At 39.8% G+C, this 27,200-nt stretch overlaps 1 protein-coding gene across 1 annotated transcript in view; it reads right to left on the bottom strand.

Moving 5' to 3' along the window:
• Positions 1 to 27,200, bottom strand: part of PDCL2 (phosducin like 2) — a 121,748-nt gene that overhangs the window by 79,632 nt on the left and 14,916 nt on the right. The gene's annotated exons all lie outside the window — the stretch shown is intronic.

Genomic DNA, 27,200 nt, shown 5'->3' with positions numbered 1-27,200 from the left:
TTTGCCAGATTTGTTAAGTGAATCACTGGAGTTGTAAAATTAGTAACATGGTTGTTAAGTGAATCTGACTTCCCCATTGACTTAGATTTTCTTTATATCTGCAGCATTTTAAAAACATATCCATATGTTCAATCAATTTGTACATTTCTAATACTCACAAAAATATCACCTTGCTTAAGAGTTCTTATCTTTAGCAGCTGGGCAGCTAAGGAAAATACCTGCATTGAAAAGAAAAAAGTGTGTTAAATGAATTATTCCCCCCCCCCTTAATTATAGTTTGCAGCCTTTTAATTATTAAGAATTTCACTTTGACTAAACTGGTAACTATAGCACAACTGATTATATTAAAGCAGTGATAGCTAACCTTTTCTCCTCGCGTGTTGAAATCGTGCACATGCGTGCGTGCCCACACCCATAATGCAAAGCACCCCCCTGTGACCCGCCCCCCTGCATGCAAGCACAATCACCTGCGCTCCCTCTGCTGTGTTCCCTCTGCCCCCATGCATGTGTGCTACTCCCCGCGCATGCATGCAACCCCCCAACACGTGCTTGCAACCCCCACGCTCCCCATTCATCCTCAACCACGTACATGCACATGACCCCTCTGCATATGCGCACAACCCCCCAGACCACCCTGTACATGCACTCGTCTCCCACATATGTGGCAGAGACCCAGAAATGAGCTGGCCGGCGGGAGGCGCGCATGCACTCATGGTAGAGTTGAGCTGGGTGACAACTCATGTACCCGCAGAGAGGGCTCCGCATGGCACCTGTGGCCGGTTCTAAAGATAATATTTTGTTTAATTTAGTTTGGTAAGTGTAACTAACAAGAAAGAAATGGAGAAGTCATTGGATCTGCCCAATTGAAAATAAGAACATGTTTAACCTTGAAAGGGTTTACAACCTGTTCATTTTAATCATCTTCGAATATACTGTACAACAATCTGCTCCTACGAGTGTGTGATTGGGGGAATTTCAGTATGAGGCTATTCTCAGTTAGAAACATTTGTGGAACTGCTGGGCCACTGAAAGTTTTTCTCTCAAGGGTATTTAGTTGTTTCAACCCTACTTCAAAACATTCCTCTCTATTTTTTTTACTGTGTAATTATTATTATTAATAAAATATTATTGATTAGTCTTGTTTTATTTATTTTTATTGCTCTACATCTGCCTTTGGCATGTTGTGAGTATTTCTGCTTTTGCTTGCTTGTTTAATGTAAAAGTCAAAGAATCTAGCACTACAGCTTAATTGTTAAACCATTTTCCCCACAGACATCACCTGACTACTCCCTCAAGAGACGCATCTTCCTGAAATTATAACTTTTGTACATCAGTTGGACAATATGTCTCCATAAGCAGCAACATTTTCAAGGATGCTGATGTTTAAGGGAGATGTTTACTTGTTCTTGTTGTTCAAAGTGGGATCCAGGATCATTGACATTTATACTCCTCAAAGGCTTAGTGCCCTCTTTCTAGATATAGGGATTTCCATATTTCTTTGAACCCCCATATGTACCCCTTATTAACTGATTGTAAAACAATCCTTTGTCAATGGTCAGTTGTACATGTAAGGCCATTTTCAATCGCTATAGGTAAAAGTTCCCCTCGCACATATGTGCTAGTTGTTCCTGACTCTAGGGGGTGGTGGTCATCTCCGTTTCTAAGCCGAAGAGCCAGCGCTGTCCGAAGACGTCTCCGTGGTCATGTGGCCGGCATGACTAAACCCCGAAGGCGCACGGAACGCTGTTACCTTCCCACCAATGGTGGTTCCTGTTTTTCTACTTGCATTTTTAAGGTGCTTTCGAACTGCTAGATTGGCAGAAGCTGGGACAAGTAATGGGAGCTCACTTCGTTACACAGAGCTAGGGATTCGAACCACCGAACTGCCCACCTTCTGATCGACAGCGTCTTAGCCACTGAGCCACCGCGTCCCCTTCAATCACTATTACCATATCTAAAATTCAACTGATAAATCTGATAGATCGAGCTGAGGTGGCGCAGTGGTTAGGGTGCAGTACTGCAGGCCACTTCAGCTGACTGTTATCTGCAGTTCAGCGGTTCAAATCTCACCGGCTCAAGGTTGACTCAGCCTTCCATCCTTCCGAGGTGGGTGAAATGAGGACCCAGACTGTGGGGGCAATGTGCTGACTTTGTAAACCGCTTAGAGAGGGCTGAAAGCCCTATGAAGCGGTATATAAGTCTAACTGCTATTGCTATTGCTATTGATTTTGCTTTTAGTTACGGGAGACCATTGTTTTACTGTAGCTTTTCCTAGCTTTCCTAACATTATTGTAAAATACTGCCTGTTGGTGTCTTAAGTTTTTCCACGACAAGATAACAAACTATGATTGCAGAACTTTCTAGGCACTTATACACATCCACACATCCATCCATAAAGTATTGTCTTACCTGTGGTCCTTGTTTCTCAGGCTTGCATTTAGGTGTAATTTCCCCTGTAGCTTTATCAGGTGACCAAAAAGATGTAGATCACAATTAAACAATCATGAACAGCTTCTAAGGAGAGGCTTAGAGGTCTTTTGAAAAAGTGTATGTTGAAATTAGCTTATTGGCCTATCTATATTTAAATATTTTAAAATGATAATTTATCTAAAATTGTGTGTACACATACACATAGACATGTATATAATCTTTTAAAGAATCCGTCTAAAAGCATTACAATTTTTGAACTAAATTTTAATACTTGTAAATCTTTTTATCTCTTTTCTATTCTTTTCTTTTCCCCCCCTGTTGATTGTACTATAAACACCAAAGGTTTATAATATGAAACCTGCTGGAATCAGTTCATGGCACCTGTAGATTTTAGCTAAATTTGGTTTTAATTAAAAATAAGGGAAAAAAATGAAATAGGAAACACAGTTGATTCATTCAAGTTGCATTGTTGTGCCAATTAGGAAGTAAGTGCCTGCAAAATCTGCTTCATGTTATCTAACAAAGATCCTGATTACTAAGCTATAAATTGTAACTCTTTGCAGGTCTGTCTAAATGCATATGAAATTATCAGTTATCTTGATAATTTATCAACATAGTTTCAAACTGTAGAGCAAAATACACTTGAAAAACTCAAGGCTAGGAAATACAGTAGCAAACTGCATGTACAAACCGATTTTTGACCTAGAAAATAGTTACAAAGATTATAATACACTGAATTTTATTGTGCCTAAATTAATCTATCAAGGATTATATTGAGGAAACGATTAAGTTAAAATAATTACCATTATCTTGAGTGTCAATTGTCCTTGGATCAAGCCTTGCTGCCTCTGTACAACAGCCCTATAAACTCATGGAGAAGGTTTATTATTTGTTTTGTTTCTTTATCTTTAACCTTTATTCTTTTTTATGAACTAAAATACAAATTTAATAGTTGGGGCGTGGTCTCAAGATGTCTCATTAACTCCACTGGAAATACAGTGAACGTGTGTTTAAAATATACTGGACTAAAAACACAGAATTTGAATATTGAAATTACCTTGGTTATTTTCCATAATGTGAGAAATACTGTTTATTATAAATTCCAATACTATGTGTCTTAACAGTTTCATTTTTCTACCAAACCAAATCACCACACCATTCATGCGCTTTGTTTTCTAGTTGACTACCTAATCTTGTTCATTTTAGTATTTATGATTTAATTCTAAACTACCCAGGGTTGCTTTGGATGGTGAGATGGGTGCCATATAAATTTCATAATAAAATAAAATCTATTATGTCTATCTATAAGACATAATCTATGTCTTCAGCCTTTTCCAATAACCTGAACTATAATGCCAATATTCCGATCCAACCTGCATCCTATACAAGTTGGATTAATCTCCAGTTGCTCATTGTAATAAAAGAATTTCTATAAAGCATGTGCCAATGTTTTAGAATTGTATCTCTTTGAGAATCTGCAGCAAGCTATTTTTTTAAGTTTAAATTTTACCATATCTATTTCCTTCTTTCCAGACATTTTCCTGCTTATTGTACATCTCGACTCAGGCTAAACATTTTGTCTTCAAAATAAACAAAAGGATACAAGCACCAATATAAAGTGAAATAAAAACTATTTGTTATGACACTGATTCCAAGCTGAGGCATGACCAGATACTAGACTCAATATTAAATTGTACATCTAAAAACAGATATTTAATATATATATATGATATATATGAAATATATATTATATAATCCCAGAGCTAAATAGCTTGAAATAGATCTATACTAGTCTCCCTTTATTTATTTATCAGCACAAATACAACACAAATGTAACAAAGGCAACAGTAAAAATATTGGGTTTTTGTCTGGATGGTCTTTTATGACAAGCCGATGGACAGAGAATGGAAGCAGTGAACTTCCTCCCATATTTGGACATACCAGGGGTTGTGACTTTATATATATATATATATATATATATATATATGTATGTATGTATGTATGTATGTATGTATGTATGTATGTGTGTGTGTGTATATATATATATATATATATATATATATATAAATTATTTATCAGCACAAATATAACACACACACACACAAACATACATACATACATACATACATACATATATATATATATATATTGTATAATATACATACATACATGTATACATACATACATACATACATGTATACATACATACATACTGGTCAGAACTGGCTGAATACCACCTCTGCAGAGTTTTAAAATGTATTCTCACTTTAGTCCACTCCAACTTTGACAACTTTTAAGATATATGGAGTTCAACTCCCCAGCCAGCATCTTAAAGTATCCACAAAGTCGATAAACTGCTGTAGTCAGTATTAATTTCAGCAAATCAAGTGATGCATTAATAACACTTGTTATTGTTTTCTGCTTAAAGATACTTACTGATTTTACAATAACAATGAAGTCAGAATCCAGGCTGTCCATTATAACACTTGTTCCTGCTCTATAAATACAAAGGAAAAACAGACTATCAGAGCTTACTCAGTAAGTAGGTTTTTAACTCAACATGATCATTAACTCATGCTGTAGTCTGAAAGTATATGAAATATGCTAAAAGCAACATTGAATTTCAATTGCTGTTTCATTTAGCCTACTGGTGTTTCTATTTTAATGTTGACTGTTCATTGTCCTTTTCTTAGAAATCTTAATGGTAAACAATGATGAGAACTTTCCATAGAAAAGGATATGATATACATTTCTCAAATAAATTACAATATTTTGCTTAAGATTGGTAGTATTGTGATCATTTTAGAGGTTTGCCATTAGTACTGGCTATATAACAGCTACTTCACTCCAAGGTCTGCATAATACATAATTGGTTTGTTTCTTCAATCTCCTGAATTGTATGGACTTTTTAAAAAATCTGAACTTTTTCAAATTTAAAATTTTTCCCACCTAGAATTTTTACTTTTAAAGAAATGGTGGTAACAATGGGAGTCTCTCTCCTCCATAACCTACTGCACACACTTAACCTCCCATATAGAGAGAGCGGCTTAGTGGTCTAGGGGTGAAGAATGGTGCCTCCCACTCAGAAGGTTGACTGTTCAATCCCAGGTAGAGGCAGATGTTTCTCTCTCCTAGGATTCAAAGAAAAAAACTCTCTGCGGGCATCTGGCCAGTAAACACTTTAATTCCATCCAGTTGCCCCGACTCTACCTCGAATTAAGGGATTACAGGATTGTAAAAAGGGAATTTTTATGGAGAGTGAATGAGAGCGTTAGAAGTAGGGCTTCTACTTTCCCTTGAATATTCCCTGGGAATATTTTCAGAGGATTTGCAATGACTAAACTGGACATGACTGAGCTAATCCTGAGGGAGGCGTCAAACACATCATCAGTTTAGAGTTTTTGTGCAAGAAATGAATTTGCAGTGCTTTTAACCTCTAGTCGGTGCCCTGATTTCTTGCACCTAACAGGGCTAGAGTTTAAACACATGCAAAAAAATAAATGCAAGTAAAGCCACTGGTTTTAATATATAAATTTGTGCTTGAGTTCAGCACAAATACTTGCTGAACTTTGCAAACCCATCTTTTTTTCTGTCAATCTCCCTTATCACCTTGCCTCATCTCTATCCAATTTTGTCTTCTGAATGTCCTTTTCTTACAGTGTAACTACCCTTCTCCCTCACCCTTTCTTTTGTAATATGATCTCTGGCTTGCATGTTCACACACATACACTTTGGTTTAGCTAAAATTGACAAGATAAGCAAGCTTCCCATTGGAGATTTTTCAGAGTTTATAAGGGTTTTTTTAAAACCTCTTTAATCTTTTCCTTTTTTAGAGTTGGAGGAAAATACGGTAACTTGCCTAGTACAAGATTGTGGGCCTGATGAATAATACATATTTGTTTCATATTTTTTTAGCTTGTCTTATGTATGTTTCCTGGTAAAATCCCAATTGGGGGGGGGGGACTCCACTTAGAGTTAGGGGTTCAGTGTCCATAAATTTGGACAGGAAAATGGATATTGCCAAAGAATTCAGGGCACATGAGTATGCTTAGCAGGGCACTGATTTTTTTGAGCCTCGCTTATGTACGTTTCCTGGGGAAATAACATGGGAAAATCCCACTGGGCGCAAATCCATTTAAGGTTAGGTCTCCATGAATTTGAACAGCAAAATGCACATTGCCAATGAATGAATAATACAGGTTTGTACCTGTAGAAAATCTGCCATGTATTACTAATTGTTCTAGCAAGATACATGTTATTAATAACAACCTGTATAATTTCTGTAGAGAACAATGAATGATAAAATCTATTTTTTCTGACGGCCAAGTAGAGAACAGTGGAAGTTTCCTGCAGAAAAACAAGGCAAATAGATATTAGAATTGCTAATGAAATATTTGTTCCAAAACTGAAATATGTAAAACAAACCTACATTTGGTAGCAGGAAGCTTTGATGGCTCTCTAGTTATTCAAATCTTAGTTCTTGGTGAGATCACTCGCTCCTCTGAGAGTGTTTTGCTTGAGGATAATTTTTGATCTAATCTGAATTTTTAGTGGGCTGAGGTCTACAGTGCTTTAATCATCCTAGGCTGCCCCTATGCATTTTAGCTATTATCAATGGATTACACAACTCAACATAATTAATTTTAAGATAACAAGATACTACTATACATTGACATCTGCTGGTTGAGAATGTACATTGATATGGTTACAAATGCAGAATTATAAGGAGATGAAAGGCAAGTATCACAAATTATTGTGTTAAATGCTTTGCTAACATATTTTTCCAATATTTTTGGTAGTATTTCAAACATGTGTAACTGTGTCTACACACTAAGCATTCATAAGACTACAAATAAAGACAGCTATACTATTCCCTGACTAAGTGGCTCAGTGACTAAGACACTGAGCTTGTCGAGCAGCGGTTCGAATCCCTAGTACAGGTCTCCTGCGTGAGCAGGGGATTTGACTAGATGACCTCCAAGGTCTCTTCCAACTCTGTTACTTTTTACTGTATATTATCTCCAATAAACACAAATGAAAAACTGATAAGCGCTCATTTTCTGCCATAGGTCTGACTGGCCACTGTATCTTTTAAGTTTCGTCCAATACGGTTTATAAGTTCTCATACTTAAATCCAAGGCAACATGCTCATTTTATCACCTAATTTATGCAAAACATGTCTATTTCAAGTGTGAAAAATTGTTCACTCCCTATTACCAATAAGGCTCCCACTGTTATAAGGGACATAATTTAAGTTATGGTCCCTATTTGTAGAAGGTCCATATTGGCTGTATAATGCTTGGGCACAGTGTTATACCGTTTTCTATATCCTGCCCCATCAACATGAATAATGCAGCTTTTTACATGAGGGAAATTGTATGACACGTTTCTCCCACTGTGGAAAAACTGAGGTGGCATGAAGTTGCACTGTAGTGGTGGGTTGTAGGCAGTATGCCCCAGTACGGGCATACCGGAGCCAACTTGGAGCACCGGATACCGTTCCGGTACAGTGCTCTGAAGGACACACACACACCCCGCCCGAGCTCCTTACCGGTGTTTAAAGGCTTCTGCGCTTCTGGGCAGGTGCATGGTGAGTACAGCACCTGCGCGATGCTCCGTGAAGCAGCTGGAGCATTGCAGAGCGTCATGGAGGCGCTAAGATGCATGCGTGCACTGCACGTATTTGCCCGTGAGCTGCATGCGTCCATGAGGACGCTGCCAGCTCTGTTCCAACCGGATTTGAAACCCACCACTGTTGCACTGGCAATGTGGAGGTGTACAGTATCCTCAATTGTTAAATTTGTAAACTTTAGGTACAACCAGAGGTGGAATTCTGCCAGTTTGGCAGTTTCCACTACCCGATCCGATAGTGAAATTGCAGGTGGCCCCGCCCACCTGCCCTGGCTCTATGCCCGCCCCATTTAGGCACTTTTTTAAGCCAAAGCGCATGCGCAAAAGGCTGAGTGCATGCATGGATGAGGCGCGGGTGAGCGAAGGTCTGTATTGCAGTTAACTCCTTGAAAGACTATTGTCTGGCTTTTTTTGGTGGGTGAATGCCATTAATTCACAAGAGGTAAATAAAGGAGGTTTTTTTGGTGACAAGGAGTTTGTTTCTTGCTTCCGCTAAGACTGGGTCAGAACACTGACAAACAAAGTCAACGGGCAAGCCAAATTCACTTAACAACTGTGTTATTAACTTAACAACTGCAGTGATTCACTTAACAATTGTGGCAAGAAAGGATGTAAAATGATGCAAAACTCACTTAACAACTGTCTCGCTTAGCTACAGAAATTTGGGGCTCTCATATGTTGAGAAATTATTTAGATCCTTTGCAGCCTGTCTTTCTTCTTCTAACTAAACATGATTTTATAAACTGGTATCTTGTGCCCTCTAATGGACAACTATATAATGAAGAGAACAACCCGGGGTGGGGTGGGGGGGGGGAGAACATTACATTCCTGAACGTTTTCTATCTTTAAGACGCTGTAAGGTCTTCTGCAGTCACAACATAAGCCTCAGATTGAAAATCAGGCTCGCCAGATGCTACATCTTTATCTATCCTGCTCTATGGAGTGGAGAGTTGGTCTCTGGCAAGAAAGCATCTTGAAGAAACTAGAAGCATTTGAAATGTGGATTTACAGAGGGCTGTTATATATAGATTGGGTTGACAAAATAAGAAATGAGGAAATGATGAGGCACCTGGGAAAGCCAAGGGAAATCATCAAAACCATAAAAAAAGCAAAAGTTAGAATATCTCACACGTGTGATGGGAAACCCAGAAAAATACAGCATACTCAGTGGTGGGATGCTGCCGGTTTAACAACAACACGCTTCATGCGTGCGCGCAGTGCTGAAAATGAAGCATTTAGATCAGAGGTGGGTTCCTACCAGTTCGCACCTATTCGGTAGAACCGGTTCGTCAAATCTACCGAACCGGTTAGAAGAGGTTCCACCAGTGGACCCGGAAAGCAGGCCACACCTACAGAAGAGGTTCCAAAAGTTTTTGAAACCCACCACTGGTCCTTGGATATGATTATTCTACACTATCAGGCTCATATTTATAAAACTCAGTGCCTCTGTGAAAGGTAAGGATGACTACTGCGTTTGTGGTGCAATCAGAACATTGCGTGTGTTGAAGTTGTTTTAACGCAAACCAAAGATGCCTTTTAAAAAACAAGTTTACATCCTATTCTTATGCAGGCCAGTGCTGTGTCTGAGGTAATTTAAGGTGGTTCTGACAAGTGTCGTCGGCATCTTCATATCCGGTCACATGGGCGGCAAGCCACTCACATCTGGTCACATGGGCGGCAAGCCACTCACATCCGGTCACATGGGCGGCAAGCCACTCCCACAAAGGAGGCCACACCCACAGAGTAGGTTCAAACAATTTTTGAAACCCACCACTGTGGGACACCCAGAAAAATACAGCATACTCAGTGGTGGGATGCTGCCGGTTTAACAACAGTGCTGAAAATGGAGCATTTAGATAGAAGCTCAGCTGCTTACCTTCCAAGTCAGCAATGGTAAATAAAGCTGGGGGGGGGGAATCAGCTGTGCCGCGTGATTTGAGATGGGCTAGAAAGCAGGAAATAAAGGACAGGATAAAGCAGAAGTGGGGGGGGGGTGCAAGCTGATCATCGGACCTACCGGTTTGCCTGGTCCGAACCAGCTGAATACCACCTCTGAGCATACTCCACTTAATCCTCCAGGGAAAGATTGAATGAATGAGGTCCACGCAGAAGAAGAACATCATGGCATTCAAAATCTAAGGGACTGGTTTGGACAAAACTCAGCAGCACTTTTTCGTGCGGCTGTTGATAAAAATAGGATCACCAACATGATCGCCAACATCCGATGACGGATAGGGCATGAGAAGAAGAAATTGTAAGGCTTTGGATAGGATAAAATACAATAAAACTGAATTTCAGCAAGAGAGAGTAATGGTATACCTAGAAATTGGATGGTTGTCAAGTTCTCACATGTAATTGAATTGCCACCAAAGGAAAATATTTCCAATTTTTCTAGTCCTTTTGATCTTGTAGTGCTTTTGAGAAGGTGGAGGTTCAGGCCTAGCAAAGGCTTGTTCCAGTGGTGGGTGACTCACCCGCTGTGGTCCGCCAGCAGCCTGCGGAGCTGGCAGCAGAGTCGGACAGCAAGGAGGTTGGGAGGACCACGGGCCAGTCCTTGAGTCTGGGGAAGGCTTGGAGGCAGAGATGGGGCCAGGGCCGGCTGGAAGTTATGTGCTACCTCCAGAGCCTCCAGAGTCGTATAGCAGTGAGGCAAAGGAACAGGCTCCCTCTGTTCCCAGTGCGCGCATGCGCAGAGCTGCCAGAAGGTAAGAACAGTTAAGACAGAAGGGACGACTCGGGAGTAAGGCTTGGAGGTGATTGGCCCCTCCCATAGAACATAAGGAGGAGCAAAGGGACATTGATGCAGCACGGGAGGTAGAGATTGGGCTGAGGCCGACTGGCAGTGATCAGGTGCCTATGGAGCTAAGACAGCAGTGAGGCAGAGGAACAGTTAGAGCCCGTTCCCAGTGTGCGCATGCGCAGAGCTGCCAGAAGAAAAGAACAACTCAGAAATCAGGGTAGACTTGGGAGTCAAGTCACAGGTGGAAGATGATTGGCCCCTCCCATAGGAAATAAAAGAGGAGCGAAAGGGGAGGGGGCTTTTGCAGGAAACAATTCGTTCGGTCAGTTGTTAGATTCGCTTCAGGAGTGTGAAGATCTGTCCATGAATCTCAGAGACTCTGTGCCCAGCCTTTCCTTGCACAGCACCTCATTTGGAAAATATTTACTTGGCATCTTTCCAAGATAGATAAGGTCTGTAGTCATAAACATTCCTTGGAAAGACTGTTTCCAGACCTTGATGAATGTGAATGAGAGGAATTCACGTTCGTTTAATAAAAGGGGGTTTTGTCCAGATCAGGAATCTGGTTTTTGGGGAAGCCTAGGTCAGAACAGAAACTATGTGAAGAACTTTGGATACTGACTTACAAAGTATGTATCTTTAGTAAATATTTAAATAAGAATGAACTCATTATGCATTTGTCAATGTCGCTGTTAGATGTAGGGATATCTGAGAAACTTTACAGCTAAATGCATATATTAATTATGGTCTTTAAGTCTTGAAGCAAAAATAACCCAGATATGTATGAAATATTAAACAGTTCTGAAGAATATAGTCTGCTCTGCAAAAGAGCTTAAGTTTGACATGGTCTTGCGAACATCAAAGGGCAGAATGACTGATCACTCCTAGCCGAAGCCAAAGATCTGTTTTTCCTTTTTTTTCAATCACTTAACACCTATTAGGTTTAGTACCGATGCACAGAATCCAATTTTATTCCTTTTAATTCTTTTCTGTTAATATATACCTTTGTTTTCCCCTCCAGGAAAGACTGGAAGTGGAAATTATTTTAATAAAACTGGCAGTGACAATCTCTATAACTGACAAGTAGAGATTCTCTAGGCCAGGGGTCTCCAACCTTGGCAACTTGAAGACTTGTGGACTTCAACTCCCAGAATTGCTGGCTGAGGAACTCTGGGAGTTGAAGTCCACATGTCTTAAAGTTGCCAAGGTTGGAGACCCCAGCTCTATACAGATAGTACTCATTTTAGCGACCGTCACGTTTAGTGACCCTTTGCATTAGAATGGGGATGGAAAAGTAACTTTGTGACCAATCCTTGCCTTTAATGACCCTTGCAGGTCTATAAAGCAAAGGAAAGCTGGAGTAAGATCATCAGCACAGTTTGGTTGCACTTATGGAATGGAATGCAATGCAATGCAATGGAATGGAATAGAATAGAATAGAAGGATAGGACAGGATAGGAATGGAATGCAGAGTAGAATAGAATAGAATAGAATAGGAATAGAATAGAATAATGGGTTAGGATAGGATAGGATAGGATAGGACAGGAATGGAATGCAGATTAGATTAGAATAGAATAGAAGGATAGGACAGGATAGGAATGAAATGCAGAGTAGAATAGAATAAAATAGAATAGAATAGGAATAGAATAATAGGTTAGGATAGGATAGGATAGGACAGGAATGGAATGCAGATTAGATTAGATTAGATTAGAATAGAATAGAATAGAAGGATAGGACAGGATAGGAATGGAATGCAGAGTAGAATAGAATAGAATAGGAATAGGAATAGAATAGAATAATAGGTTAGGATAGGATAGGATAGGATAGGATAGGACAGGAATGGAATGCAGATTAGATTAGATTAAATTAGAATAGAATAGAATAGAATAGAAGGATAGGACAGGATAGGAATGGAATGCAGAGTAGAATAGAATAGAATAGGAATAGGAATAGGAATAGAATAGAATAATAGGTTAGGATAGGATAGGATAGGATAGAATAGGACAGGAATGGAATGCAGATTAGATTAGAATAGAATAGAATAGAATAGAAGGATAGGGCAGGATAGGAATGGAATGCAGAGTAGGATAGAATAGAATAGGAATAGAATAGAATAATAGGTTAGGATAAAATAGGATAGGATAGGACAGGAATGGAATGCAGATTAGAATAGAATAGAATAGAATAGAATAGAAGGATAGGACAGGATAGGATAGGAATGCAGAGTAGAATAGAATAGGAATAGAATAGAATAGAATAATAGGTTAGGATAGGATAGGATAGGATAGGACAGGAATGGAATGCAGATTAGATTAGATTAAATTAGAATAGAATAGAATAGAATAGAAGGATAGGACAGGATAGGAATGGAATGCAGAGTAGAATAGAATAGAATAGGAATAGGAATAGAATAATAGGTTAGGATAAAATAGGATAGGACAGGAATGGAATGCAGATTAGAATAGAATAGAATAGAATAGAATAGAAGGATAGGACAGGATAGGATAGGAATGCAGAGTAGAATAGAATAGAATAGGAATAGAATAGAATAGAATAATAGGATAGGATAGGATAGGATAGGATAGGACAGGAATGGAATGCAGATTAGATTAGATTAGATTAGAATAGAATAGAATAGAATAGAAGGATAGGACAGGATAGGAATGGAATGCAGAGTAGAATAGAATAGAATAGGAATAGGAATAGAATAGAATAATAGGTTAGGATAGGATAGGATAGGATAGGATAGGATAGGACAGGAATGGAATGCAGATTAGATTAGATTAAATTAGAATAGAATAGAATAGAAGGATAGGACAGGATAGGAATGGAATGCAGAGTAGAATAGAATAGAATAGGAATAGGAATAGGAATAGGAATAGGAATAGAATAATAGGTTAGGATAGGATAGGATAGAATAGGACAGGAATAGAATGCAGATTAGATTAGAATAGAATAGAATAGAAGGATAGGGCAGGATAGGAATGGAATGCAGAGTAGGATAGAATAGAATAGGAATAGAATAGAATAATAGGTTAGGATAAAATAGGATAGGATAGGACAGGAATGGAATGCAGATTAGAATAGAATAGAATAGAATAGAAGGATAGGACAGGATAGGATAGGAATGCAGAGTAGAATAGAATAGAATAGGAATAGAATAGAATAGAATAATAGGTTAGGATAGGATAGGATAGGATAGGATAGGATAGGACAGGAATGGAATGCAGATTAGATTAGATTAAATTAGAATAGAATAGAATAGAATAGAATAGAAGGATAGGACAGGATAGGAATGGAATGCAGAGTAGAATAGAATAGAATAGGAATAGGAATAGAATAATAGGTTAGGATAAAATAGGATAGGATAGGACAGGAATGGAATGCAGATTAGAATAGAATAGAATAGAATAGAAGGATAGGACAGGATAGGATAGGAATGCAGAGTAGAATAGAATAGAATAGGAATAGAATAGAATAATAGGTTAGGATAGGATAGGATAGGACAGGAATGGAATGCAGATTAGATTAGATTAAATTAGAATAGAATAGAATAGAATAGAATAGAATAGAAGGATAGGACAGGATAGGAATGGAATGCAGAGTAGAATAGAATAGAATAGGAATAGAATAGAATAGAATAATAGGTTAGGATAGGATAGGATAGGATAGGATAGGACAGGAATGGAATGCAGTTTAGATTAGAATAGAATAGAATATGTTACTAGCCTGAATGCTTAATCTCAAATATTTTGTAAAACAATAAAGTTACTTCTGTAAGTCTGTGGCTGTTCACTTCTTATCTAAAACACACACTTTAGGAGGGGGGGGAGCAGTTACCTTAAAAATCGGCAAGTTGCATGGTATTGTTCATACCTAATGGTAGCAAGAGCACATCCAAAAACCTGTTAAATGAAGAAGAAACAACAAATCTGTTTATAATCAGCTATTTTGTGCTTCACAACAGTCTTCTTCACTGTAGCATAGAAGAGTGATGGCTTATGATATTAACACTTCACGTGGTCTTGATTCTATCCCTCTGTTGATGCAGCCTAGAACTGTGTTGGCTTTTATGGTTCACTTACCAACTGCGGGAAGAAAGTTCGCAAAATGGAGCAAGACTCACTCAACAAATGTTTCACTTAGCAAGAGAAATTCTGGGCCCAATTGTGGTCATAAGACGAGGACTGCCTCTATTGTATTTGAATTTGAGCTAGTTAAATGCCACCCACGGGTAGAGTAATCCTCAATATAAGATTCAACTGGTTTCACATTTGAATTTAAAGATGTGCATTAATATTTAGCTGGGCACATCTGAAAAGCAAGGGAAAGGGGGAACTGCCATGGAAGAGAAGTCTTCGCCTAGAATTTAAAGGTGGTTTTAGAGGACAATCCACTATCGCAAAAACTGATTAATATGTCTGTTTCAAAGATGTAAAAGAGAAACAAAAATTAGGATTTTAAACTTAAAGGTAAAGATTCCCCTTGCACGTATGTGCTAGTCGTTCCCAACTCTAGCGGGCGGTGATCATCTCCGTTTCAAAGCCGAAGAGCCAGCGCTGTCTGAAGACGTCTCTGTGGTCATGTGGCCGCCGTGACTAAACGCTGAAGGCACACAGAACACTGTTTGCATGCTTTCAAACTGCTAGGTTGGCAGAAGCTGGGACAAGTAATGGGAGCTCACTCCATTACGCGGCACTAGGAATTCGAACCGCCGACCTTTCCGATCGACAAGCTCAGCATCTCAGCCACTGAGCCACCGCGCCCCTCTTATTTTAAACTTACCCATCAGAAATTAACCCCAAGACATCAGACTAAACAAGATCACACTTCTTGCAATAATTGTAGCCATTATTCTTTAAAATTCTCTGCAGAGGTGGGTTCCTACCAGTTCGCACCTATTCGGTAGAACCGGTTCGTCAAATCTACCGAACCGGTTAGAAGAGGTTCCACCAGTGGACCCAGAAAGCAGGCCACACCTACAGAAGAGGTTCCAAAAATTTTTGAAACCCACCACTTACACACACACACACACACACACACACACACACACACACACACACAGACTGACACACACATAGAGAGAGAAAGATAAAGAAAGGAAGAAAGAAATTAAGAAAAAAGAAAGAAAAAGAGTGAGAAAGAGATGAAAGAAAAAAGAAAAAGGGACAGAGAGACAAAAGGAAGGAGAGAGAGAGAGAGAGAGAGAAAGAAAGAAAGAAAGAAAGAAAGAAAGAAAGAAAGAAAAGAAAGAAAGAAAGAAAGAAAGAAAACACATGGCCGGCAAGCCACTCCCACAAAGGAGGCCACACCCACAGAGTAGGTTCCAAATATTTTTGAAACCCACCACTGATTCTCTGTATTTATTTCAGTCTTTAGGGAAATCCTTTCTCGCCAATTTATTTCTGTTACTCTCCTCAATTTCTTAGTATGGTGAAAGGTCAAGCAAACTGTCAAACTACAATTAACACTCTGAATTTGGAAACCGCGGTGGAAAGCATATTTCCACCTCTATCAATTTCTGCCACACCGCCAGGTGATAAAGCCTTGCCTTGAACAGGGAGAATCCGCTCCACTCTTTAAAGTGCATGTCACAACTTTTTATCATGGAAAAAAAACATAAATATTTAAAGTTAATGTCTGATGCTGGCAGTATTATCAGCCTGATGACTCATCCTCATATCTCCGTTTATTACATATTCAGTTCCCAAAGGTAGAACATATTAAAAATGTAAGAGAAAACCTAAACTATTAACACTTTCATGCTGTAGATATTTATTTCAACACAGGCCGTGTTATAAAGTGTGATTTCTTTTTTCTTCTTCTTTGAGAAGTCTTTTTCACCTGCTTAATGTGGTTGCTTCCTCTGAGAATTAAACACTTAAAATACATTAAATTACACAATTTCCTCACATTCCAGAGCCTGAAGCAAAAACCCAAAACAATAATGGTTTCTGTCAGTATAATGATGATTTAATAGCTGACCAGCTCTTGTAAGGCTGTAAACTGAGATGATGACATGAGAATGAGTCAGCAGAGTTACTGCCACTTTAAGAAGCTGTATATATAAGGGAGGCCATGTGAGGGAATCTCTCTCTCCTCCTGTATCTCTCTCCTCGTATTCTATCTCCATTGTGGTTCCCCATGTAGAGTTGAAGATTGCTCGCTTGGCTGGTATTTGCCTAATACGTACCTCTATGTACAGGTATAGCACAGATGTTAGTACACCCCCTCACATTTTGTAAATATTTAAGTATATCTTTTCATGTGACAGCACTGAAGAAATGACACTTGGATACAATGTAAAGTAGTGAGCATACAGCTTGTATAACAGTGTAAATGTGCTGTCCCCTCAAAATAACGCAACACACAACCATTAATGTCTAAACTGCTGAGTTACAAAATATGAGGGGGTGTACTCACTTCTGTGATATACTATATATAGGTCTTGTATATAAACCACTATTAGAAAGACAAAAACTCTGTGTATTGTATTTTGGTCCTGGGTTGTCTCAAAACAGTAATCATGTTGTGCGCACTCTGACAATTTCATGGCAATAGTTAAGCTCTGAAACCATTAATACTGCTGTTTTGGAAGCACCAATTTTATAAGCACACAAGCCTGTGCAATGTGTCTTTGGTATATTTCTGACAAAGTGACTTTATTGATAAAGAGAATAAAGCCTCAGGGTTGAAATTAGGGCTCCTTGGTGCTCTCCAAGCTTGGTTGTTTTCTTGTAGGCATTTCATTACCACACTAGGTAACATCATCAGTGCTAGTAAAGGATGGGGTTGGCTCTTGGTTTATATTCTAGTGACTTGTCTTGTCAATATTGGTGGGGTGGTCTTGGAGATGCTTTGGTTAGGCTGTTTATTGTTAGTTTGTTTTACAATTCCTTGTTTGGGGTGTTGTTTACTTCTTCATTGTTGGTCTGATGTTAATCAGGGGTTAATTATGATCATCTGCATGCTGATTGCTGGTGGGGGGGTGTTTTGGTCTGTTTGGCTTGTGGATTGTCTCTGTTGTATCTTATGTAGATGTTCTTTATGTTTGTTTCTATTGATGCCCATTGCAATGCGTGGCTGTGAAAGTTGGACCATAAGAAAGGTTGAGTGCCAAAGAATGGAGGCCTTTGAACTATGGTGCTGAAGAAGACTCCTGCGAGTCCCTTGGACTGCAAGGCGATCAAATTGGTCAGTCCTAGAGGAGATCAATCCTGACTGCTTTTTAGAAGGCCAGATCCTGAAGAGGAAACTCAAAGACTTTGGCCACTTAATGAGAAGGAAGGAATCACTGGAGAAGAGCCTAATGCTGGGAACGATTGAGGGCAAAAGAAGAAGGGGACGACAAAGAATGAGGTGGCTGGATGGCATCACCGAAGCAATAGGTGTAAGCTTAAATGGACTCCGGAGGATGGTAGAGGACAGGAAGGCCTGGAGGAACATTGTCCATGGGGTTGTGATGGGTTGGACACCACTTCGCAACTAACAACACTGATGTACAATTTGTCAGAGTGCCAGACCTCCAGGAATTCCCCAGCTTTGTTTGGTCTTGGCTTGGCCTAGGATGGTCAGAGTGTCAATGATGTGACAATAGGTGAGGATGAAATCATGGACTCATTCAATGTCACAGCCCTTTTCACGTCCATAGATCCCGAATTAGCTGAAGAATCTATGACAATATTGCTCCATAGGACAAACGACTTAACCAAATGCACGGAGATTTCAACACACCAGGATCATGGATCTTATCCAGCTCTGCCTAACTATTTACTTTCAATTTGATGGACAAACTTATTAACAACTGCATGAAACATCTGGCAATCTCCTGATTATTAGTCAGAAAACCACATCAGCGAAAATGAATATGAAGAACCTCTCAAAGTTTATCTCAGAGCTTCCACGCTGTTTTTCTGGTTATTCTCACAAGAAAACTCTCCCACAAATGCTGAGGTTGAATGATAAATATAATATTGTGCATTGTTTTCAGGGATAATTAAAGCACTAAATGTTATTTCGCCATTCCCATTTGCACTCCTGCACAAAATTCTCTAATGAGAATCATTACAGAAATATATGAACAATATGGCAAGCAAATGGATTATAAATGAACCCACATGCAAAATAGCATCAACTTTCACTTCTAGTATATTAAAATGCATTTTGGATCCAGACCAGAATAGAATTAAGGACTAGAGAAAGAAAATCCAACTCTTATTTTCTCTGAATGAGCTTTTTCAATGTCTTATTACAACACAACACACATAAAATTATATTACAGTATTACACAGATCTATAATTAAGACTTGGAGATAGGCAGAGGAATATTTTTATTGCTGTGTCAAGAAACCTTTAATATACAGACAGCTCAATATAACTTCTGCAAAAGTATTGTTTAATTAAATTGAATTTGCACATGTCAAATTCTTCTCTAATGTGTCAACAATCTAGGCCACAATTGCTGAATGAAAGCACATTAGCTATATAAAAGCTTTGTGGATTAATGTAACAGAATACAGTGTCAACATTTGTAAGCTGGAAATAAATTGCCAATTTCATTGTTATTTTAAAATCTGTTCTTCAAAAATAAATTAATGAAATGATTCCTAAATTATTCCAGTTCAGATCTTTGTGCTGGTAGGAATGACAGAAATAAAGTCTATTTGTGTGTGCACTGCACACCAAGACAACTAGACACAAGAACAGTTTTCCCGAATGCCATCACTCTGCTAAACAAATAATTCCCTCAACACTGTCAAACTATTCACTAAGGCTGCATTACTATTACTATTAAGTCTTCTCACTGTTCCTATCACCCATCTCCTCCCACTTATGACTACATGACTGTAACTTTGTTGCTTGTATTCTTATGATTGATAGATATTGATTGTTTCCTGAATGCTTATTTGTACCCTATGACTATTATTAAGTGTTGTACCTTATGATTCTTGACAAATGTATCTTGTATTTTATGTACACTGAGAGCATAAGCACTAAAGACAAATTCTTTGTGTGTCCAATCACACAGCCAATAAAGAATTCTATTCTATTCTATTCTATTCTATTCTATGTTGATTATACTAAGCAAAAAAGTACAATGGAAAAAAATCAAGGAAGGTTGATTTCCCAATCATATGCTTTACCCTGTTACTATGACTGTAAAACAAATTATTATAAAATCTACCAATATAGCTAATGCACTAGAAATATATTTTGATTACTGCAGTTAATCTTAAATTTATAACACCAAGAGGAAAAACATGAAGTTAATTGCTGAAGATTAGAGTCTTGACCGAACTGTAAAATACCACAAGGATTATTTATATTTTACACCTAAAATCTCGTAGGAGTCTCTTCTTTAGCCTTGATGGTCAATCAGAATGTTATAGTTATGAATATGCATACAGGAGAAAAATGTTGATTTGATGATAGTGTTACGGGGAATGTCCATTAGTGCAATATTGCCTGCCACATTTAAGGGGACAAGGCACTTACCAACATAGCTTTAATTTATGCCATACCATTTGTTGTTGTTAGTTGCAAAGTCATGTCCGACTCATCATGACCCCATTGACAACATTCCTCCAGGCCTTCCTGTCCTCTAGCATCCTCCGGAGTCCATTTAAGCTCACACACCTACTGCTTCAGTTACTCCATCCAGCCACCTCGTTCTCTGTCGTCCCCTTCTTCTTTTGCCCTCCATCTTTCTCAGCACGAAGCTCTTTTCCAGGGAGTCCTTCCTTCTCATTAGGTGGCCAAAGTATTTGAGTTTCCTCTTCAGGATCTGGCCTTCTAAAGAGCAGTCAGGGTTGATCTCCTCTAGGACTGACTGGTTTGATTGATATGCCAAACCATACTTATGTTAAACACATTGGAATCAAGAGAGGTTCTCTGGGTGGACACTTTGGGACACAGAGAACCTAAAGGCTAAAATAGGTGGGCAAGTCTTCAAGAGCAACGATTCAAATGCTTTGGCTCATGCATTACTTCTTTTGCAGGACTGCAGTGAAAGCATAAATGAGGACACTGTTTTAAATAATTAACTAATGTAATTAATCTCACACATTCTGCCTTTTTGCTTTGGGTGCTTATAGAGTTAGCTTCCTTCAGAGGCAGTTACCAGAGTCAGTGAGGCTCTGAGAAATTAGGTGCTGCTTAATCTGGTCTCTCTCTCTCTCTCTCTCTCTCTCTCTCTCTCTCTCTCTCTCTCTTGTGGCAGAATACATATTCTGGAAATTTCCAAGAGGCTTGCCTGTGGGAAATCCATCCTATTTCTGAAAATGTCGGTGCATTTTTCTTTTTTCCTTGCATTGAATCAACACAGTTCTCCTTAGCCCTGTATTAATGGCACAGGTGAGCTGGTCATCTCCTCCTCCCTGTCCATCTGATGAACCTTTATGTTGTACCTAGTTCTGAAGGAAGAGATTGACCTATTATCTATTTTGCTGTTCTGTTCAACTGCTGAAGGCGCAGCTGGTTGCTTGGCACTTCCTCCTGTTGGAAGAAATGTCCATCTGGGTTCAGTTCCAAGTGGGGAGAAAGACATCGGAAACCTGGAGGGTGTTTGGAAAGATGGTTTGAATGGTGGACAGGACCACAGTTTTGAGGTCTTGGGGGAAAAGGGGATCACATTTATTCTTTCTTTCTTTCTTTCTTTCTTTCTTTCTTTCTTTCTTTCTTTCTTTCTTTCTTTCTTTCTTTCTTTCTTTCTTTGACATATACCGCTTCATAGGGCTTTCAGCCCTCTCTAAGCGGTTTACAGAGTCAGCATATTGCCCCCACAGTCCAGGTCCTCATTTCACCCACCTCGGAAGGATGGAAGGCTGAGTCAACCTTGAGCCGGTGAGATTTGAGCCGCTGAACTGCAGATAACAGTCAGCTGAAGTGGCCTGCAGTACTGCACCCTAACCACTGCGCCACCTCGGCTCCTCCACATACCTTGAAGAGCTTGAAGAAACAGGGCAGAAATGCTGAGAGTCCTGGGTTCTATGCCCTCTCTGGGCTATTGAATTTGAGCTTGTATTCTGACTGTTAGGCTCCCATGAGGCCACACAGGGGAAATTGTGTAGGTTGTTTTTTGAGTCCCAAGCTTGGTTGAGCTGTTGCTGCGGGATGATGCAATGAAAGGTCTTTGGGATTCTTATTATGACTCTGCCTGAAGGAGGTAGATCTTCGTTATGTAGAATAGACATTATGGCCCATCGACAAAGGGGGGGGGGCGGCTGAGTTTCTGCCTCCCTTTTAGAGAGAAATATTCTTCCCTTTTAATATTTCCTAACATATTTAATATTCTAGGAGAGGGCTGGGTTTTAACTACCTATACTTAACATTTTAATGCTTTTCCTCAGCAGCAAATATTTTTTAAAAAAATAAAAATCCATGATGCAACAAACATCATTATCATAAACAGAATTTGATGGCTTACTCATCCTGATCCACCTCTGAGTTTCCTTTCCTTTCCATATAATCCATCATCCAGTTTAACTGTTGCACGAAAAGGGTCTGCGAAAAATGTATGCTTTAACTCATGCATTACCCCTTACCACGCTACAAAAGAACTTCCTGTTTTTGCTGCTGCGACCCACCAACACCTCGGAAATAAATTGAGCAAAAACAAAAATTTAGGTAGTGATATTGTGTACATCAATGTCACAGCTGGAACGGATCTCTCCAAGCAAATGGAGTCACCCGGAGTCCTCCAGGAGTGGGCGGCATACAAGTTTAATAAACAACAACAACAACAACAAATTTTAACACTGCCAAATGTAAAACATTTTGGGGAGAAAAAAAGTCTAGATCCCATACCTTTTTGTCAATCACAAGAAGTTCAGTATCAGATTTGCAAATAACTGAAGCAGGACGTCTCAGGTTTGTCAACAGACAGGTTTCCTTGAAAAATGAGAGCAGTTTTAGTCCACCTTTCTATAAATTTACTAAGAAAAATGTACAAAAGCATATTACTTAGTTATATCAAAGTTACTCTTATCATTCTGTCTCCAATGTCTGCTCTTTGAGAAGGCTGCTGAGATGGTGAGGCCACAGTACAATATAAATGGATTATTTAGATCCTTTTCAGTCTGGGTTCAAGCCCATCTATGGGGGAAGAGGCAGCATTGGTCACTCTCCTGAATGATTTATGTTGGGACCCAAATGAAGGGAATGTGTTGTGGCCCAGCAGGAGCCGTTGGAGCTGCCGCCAGACTCCGACAGCGAGGGGTCTTATGAGTCAGCCCTGGAGGAGGTGGAGGACCCTGGACAGGGTTCCAACTCCGAGCAGGGCGAGGAGAGACTGGTTGGCCACCAGGTGGCGTCTGAGCCTTGGATCAGTGGGGAGGAGACAAGAGTGAGTGATCCAGAAAACGCCTGTGAGTTGTTCCGGGATGCACGCTGTCGAAGGGCTACTCGGCGTCAAGAACAACGGCGTAATTACAAGAGGTGATTACACTCAGCTGATGCTTATTAAGATCCTCTCCTGAGTATAAAAGAGACTGCTTGTGCCACGCTTTTCTGCAGAAGTCAACGTTAAGGACTAACAAGAAACAAACTTGGCAGGCTGGATTGCTGCCAGAGTTTGTTTGCATTGCTGCCACGTTTTGTAGGACTTGCTGCCAGAGTGCTTATCTCTTTGTTTATGTGGCTTGCAGCCAACGAGAGTCTTGACTTATTAAAAGAAACCTTCTCATTTACGTTGGTTTCGGCTTTCGTTCCTGGACGGGGAAGGGAGATCAAAACAGGAATGTGTCTGCATGGCAGAGGTGGGTTGCTAATTTCTTTACTACTGGTTTGGGCGTGCTCCCGCGCATGCGCACACACTTCTGGGCATGTGCAGAAGCGTCCGGGTGGGTGGGCGGAGCCTCCCACCACCGCTACTACCGGTTCAGCCAATCTGGGCTGAACCAACAGCAACCCACCTCTGCCACTTGACAACTATTGATACTATTGGCTATGGTATCTTATTGGCCTGCCTAAATGGGTTGGGAATCAGAGGTCTCATTTTTGCCATGGTCCCTTTCTCAGTGGATGTTCATGAAAACTATTTACACTGCCATAGAAGTGGAATTATGTATTGGAAACATTTAAAATTCCTAGCAATTAATGGTTGTACAATCTTTCTTAATACAAGTTTAAAATTATTCTTGACACATTTCTCTTTCATGTTTTTAACTCTCTACGCCAGGGGTGTCAAACTCGATTTCATTGAGGGCCACATCAGGGTTGTGTTTGACCTCGGCGGGGGGGGGGGTATTGGGGTGTGTGGCCAGGGTGGGCTTGGCCAGCTTAATGTCAATAGTTTTGGGGGCACCTGTGGTGGCCCGAGAGCTCTGTCGGCAAAAATGGAGCTCGGGGGGGGGGCTGCGTTCCAGACCTGGCCCTCGGCCTTGAGTTTGCCATCCCTGAGAATCAGCATCTGCACAAATTATTGTATTTTATAAAGAGGAAAATCGTTACCCCTATGAAATCGTCTTCTTCCAGTTCATACAATGCTTTGGAGGCAAAAATCCCCTTTTCACATTTTTCATCAGATATCATGAATTTCAGCTTGCCAGACAACAGTAAGTAACATTCAGTTGCCAGATGTCCTTGTTTCATAATGACTGTTCCAGCTATGTATCTATAAGAGCAATATTTTAGAAGTCATTTTCTACAATATTTAGATGCGATCAGCAACTGGTTTTTTTTTAAACAAAGGGATATCCTTGTATGGAGTAGATGATAAATCTTTAGTAATAGGTAAATATTCATCATTATTTTCAAATATTCAGACCTTTTATACCTTCTTTCTATGATCATAGAACAATCCTACCAACCTGTTCCAAATATTATTTAGTTTCATTGGATTTACTCAGTAGTAATTGAGTATTGTACCATTAAGAAATATGTCCTGATTTCTGGTACAAGCAATAGAATAAAATATTACGTTTCTTATCGTCAAAGAACTAAACTACTTAACTCTACAGCTTCATGAATTTCAGTAATACGTTTAGAAGCAAACATTTTTCAAGTCATCCACTTGGAAAAGGTGATGTGGATAGATATAATCTTGAATGATTTTGCTTCATGGTATTTTAGTTCAAAGCACAGGAATGAGGCCACTCATTAGGCCACAAGATTTCACAAGGCAATATGAGCATGAATATCTATAATCAGAAAATTCTCACCCTCCACACTGAAGTGGTTATAAGTACTCATGTCAAGCCAACCTGAAGCCCTCTGCCCAAGTAATTTTTTTTCTAAGCACAAAGTTGTAATAAAAGTGCTACCAGCTTCATCTCTTTGGGGGAAAACAATGGATGTTTGATATCATTAAATTAGATGTATTTATTTTTAAAAAATCTTTACGCTTTTAGGCCAAAACATGAAGGCAAAGTTCTGTATTTATAGTCAGAAAAAGACAATATGGAATTGTTCTTGCTGTGTCCCAAAATTCATTATCCATCACATGCATGTTGCTTCTTGCGTGAAATCTGGAGGATTTTCTGCAGATGATTTATTAATTTGCACATAGAACCTTATCAGGTACATTCAGTCTCCTTGATTTTTAGAGGACATTAAGTACACATGTAAAGGACTTTACTTTACTTTTCACCAATAGAGAGGTCAATGCCTGGAATGCATTACCTGACTCAGTGGTTTCTTCCCTAAACCCCCAAAACTTTAACCTTAGACTGTCTACTGTTGATCTCACCCCATTCCTAAGAGGTCTGTAAGGGGCATGCACCAACATGCCTAACTTCCCTGTCCTAACCATCCCATTTATTTGCATCCATTTCATGTATTCATAAACTTGTATATTTATATCTATTATCTCATTCACGCTTGACAAAACAAATAAATAAAATTAAATTTTAAAAAAAGCCATAAAGAATGCATAGATATGGTAAAGGCATCTCTTTCTGGCACCCTTCTGCAGAGATTTTTCTTGCTTTTGACTGGATACAATGCAGGAAATCTTAGCAAAATAATTGCTCTGGCATTAATTTATTTATATTGAGGCATTACTACAATAATATTTAGAAGGGTTTTTCCTCTATTAAGTGGGAAATCATATTTATTGCAATTTTAGAAATGGCATACTCTGACACAAAATATTCATGAATTTAATTGCTTTGCCATGAAGAGTTAGGGTGGTGCAGTGGTTAGAATAGGGTATTGAAGGCTAATTCTGCTGACTACCGACTGCCAGCAGGTCAGGAGTTCAAGTCTCACTGGCTCAAGGTTGACTCAGCCATCCATCTTTCCGAGGTGGGTAAAATGAGGACTCAGATTGTTGGGGGTAATAGGCTGACTCTGTAAACCACTTAGTGTTGTGGCCCGCCAGCACCCAGCGGAGCTGGCAGCAGATTTGAACAATGAGGTGGTTGGGGAGGAAGATGGGCCAGTCCTACAGTCTGGGGAAGTCTCTCTTGAGGGCTCTGTCTCAGAGGCAGAGAGAGGGCCAGAGCCGTATGCCACTTATCAGCTGCCTTCAGAGCAGTGACGTGCGGTGAGGTTTATACCTGGTGAGGCTCATCTGGGCATCCTTTTGCGAAACAGCTCAGCAGGGCAGCGGTCGGCCTCGGCGGGGGGGGGGGGAATTTGCATCGCGGGAGCAACCAAGCGCCCAGGTCTGCAGCAAAGAGCCAGCCTCCTCCTTCTCTCCCACTCCTCTCTCCTCTGAAGCACGCCCCGCCCAACGTAAGCGTGCTCAAGAAGACACGATTGGCTGCTTGCAGATCAGGAGGTGGGAGAATTAGTGCCTCTTTTCCATCTGAACTTCTTTGCCTTTTAACTCTTTCTTAACTTTTAGAAGGCGAAAAATTCCTTATGGAAAAGAGGCCCCGAGTTCTCTCGCCTCCTGCTTTGGTTAACACTAAGCAGACACCAAGCCACTGTGAGCTGGAATCTGGTAGCAACTATCTTGGCTTTAATTATTTAAAAAATATATATTTAAATTTCTTTCTTTTTCCTGAGGAGACTGGTGAGGCTCTGCCTCCCTTGCCTCTAGTGACTGCACGTCCCTGCTTCAGAGTCAGACATCAGTGAGGTAGATGAACAGCTGGAGCCTGTTCTCAGTGTGCGTATACACAGAGTTGCCAGACGAAGGGATCAGCTAAAGAACAGGGGTCGACTTGGGAGTAAGGCCACAGATGGACGATGAGTGGCCCCACAGGGAAATAAAAGAGGAGCGAAAAGGGAGTGGAGTTTGCAGGAGACAATTAGTTCACTTAATTGGTTCGTGACTCTTCTAGACTCCTTGCCAAGTTTCACAGATATCGGCCTGTCAGCTCTCCAAGCCAGATAAAGTTGGTGACTGTAAATCCTCCCTTGAAAGACTTTGCTGGATGTGAATGAGCAGAAGTCACAATAAATTAATAAAAGGGTTTTTTGGCAGGACAAGGAGTTGCTTCATGGTCTTGGG

The sequence above is a fragment of the Thamnophis elegans genome, chromosome 9 (genome assembly GCF_009769535.1).
Source record: "Thamnophis elegans isolate rThaEle1 chromosome 9, rThaEle1.pri, whole genome shotgun sequence".
Classification (NCBI taxonomy): Eukaryota; Metazoa; Chordata; class Lepidosauria; order Squamata; family Colubridae; genus Thamnophis; species Thamnophis elegans.
The sequence above is the reverse complement of the archived record's forward strand: the minus strand, read 5'-3'. Positions and strand labels throughout refer to the sequence as shown.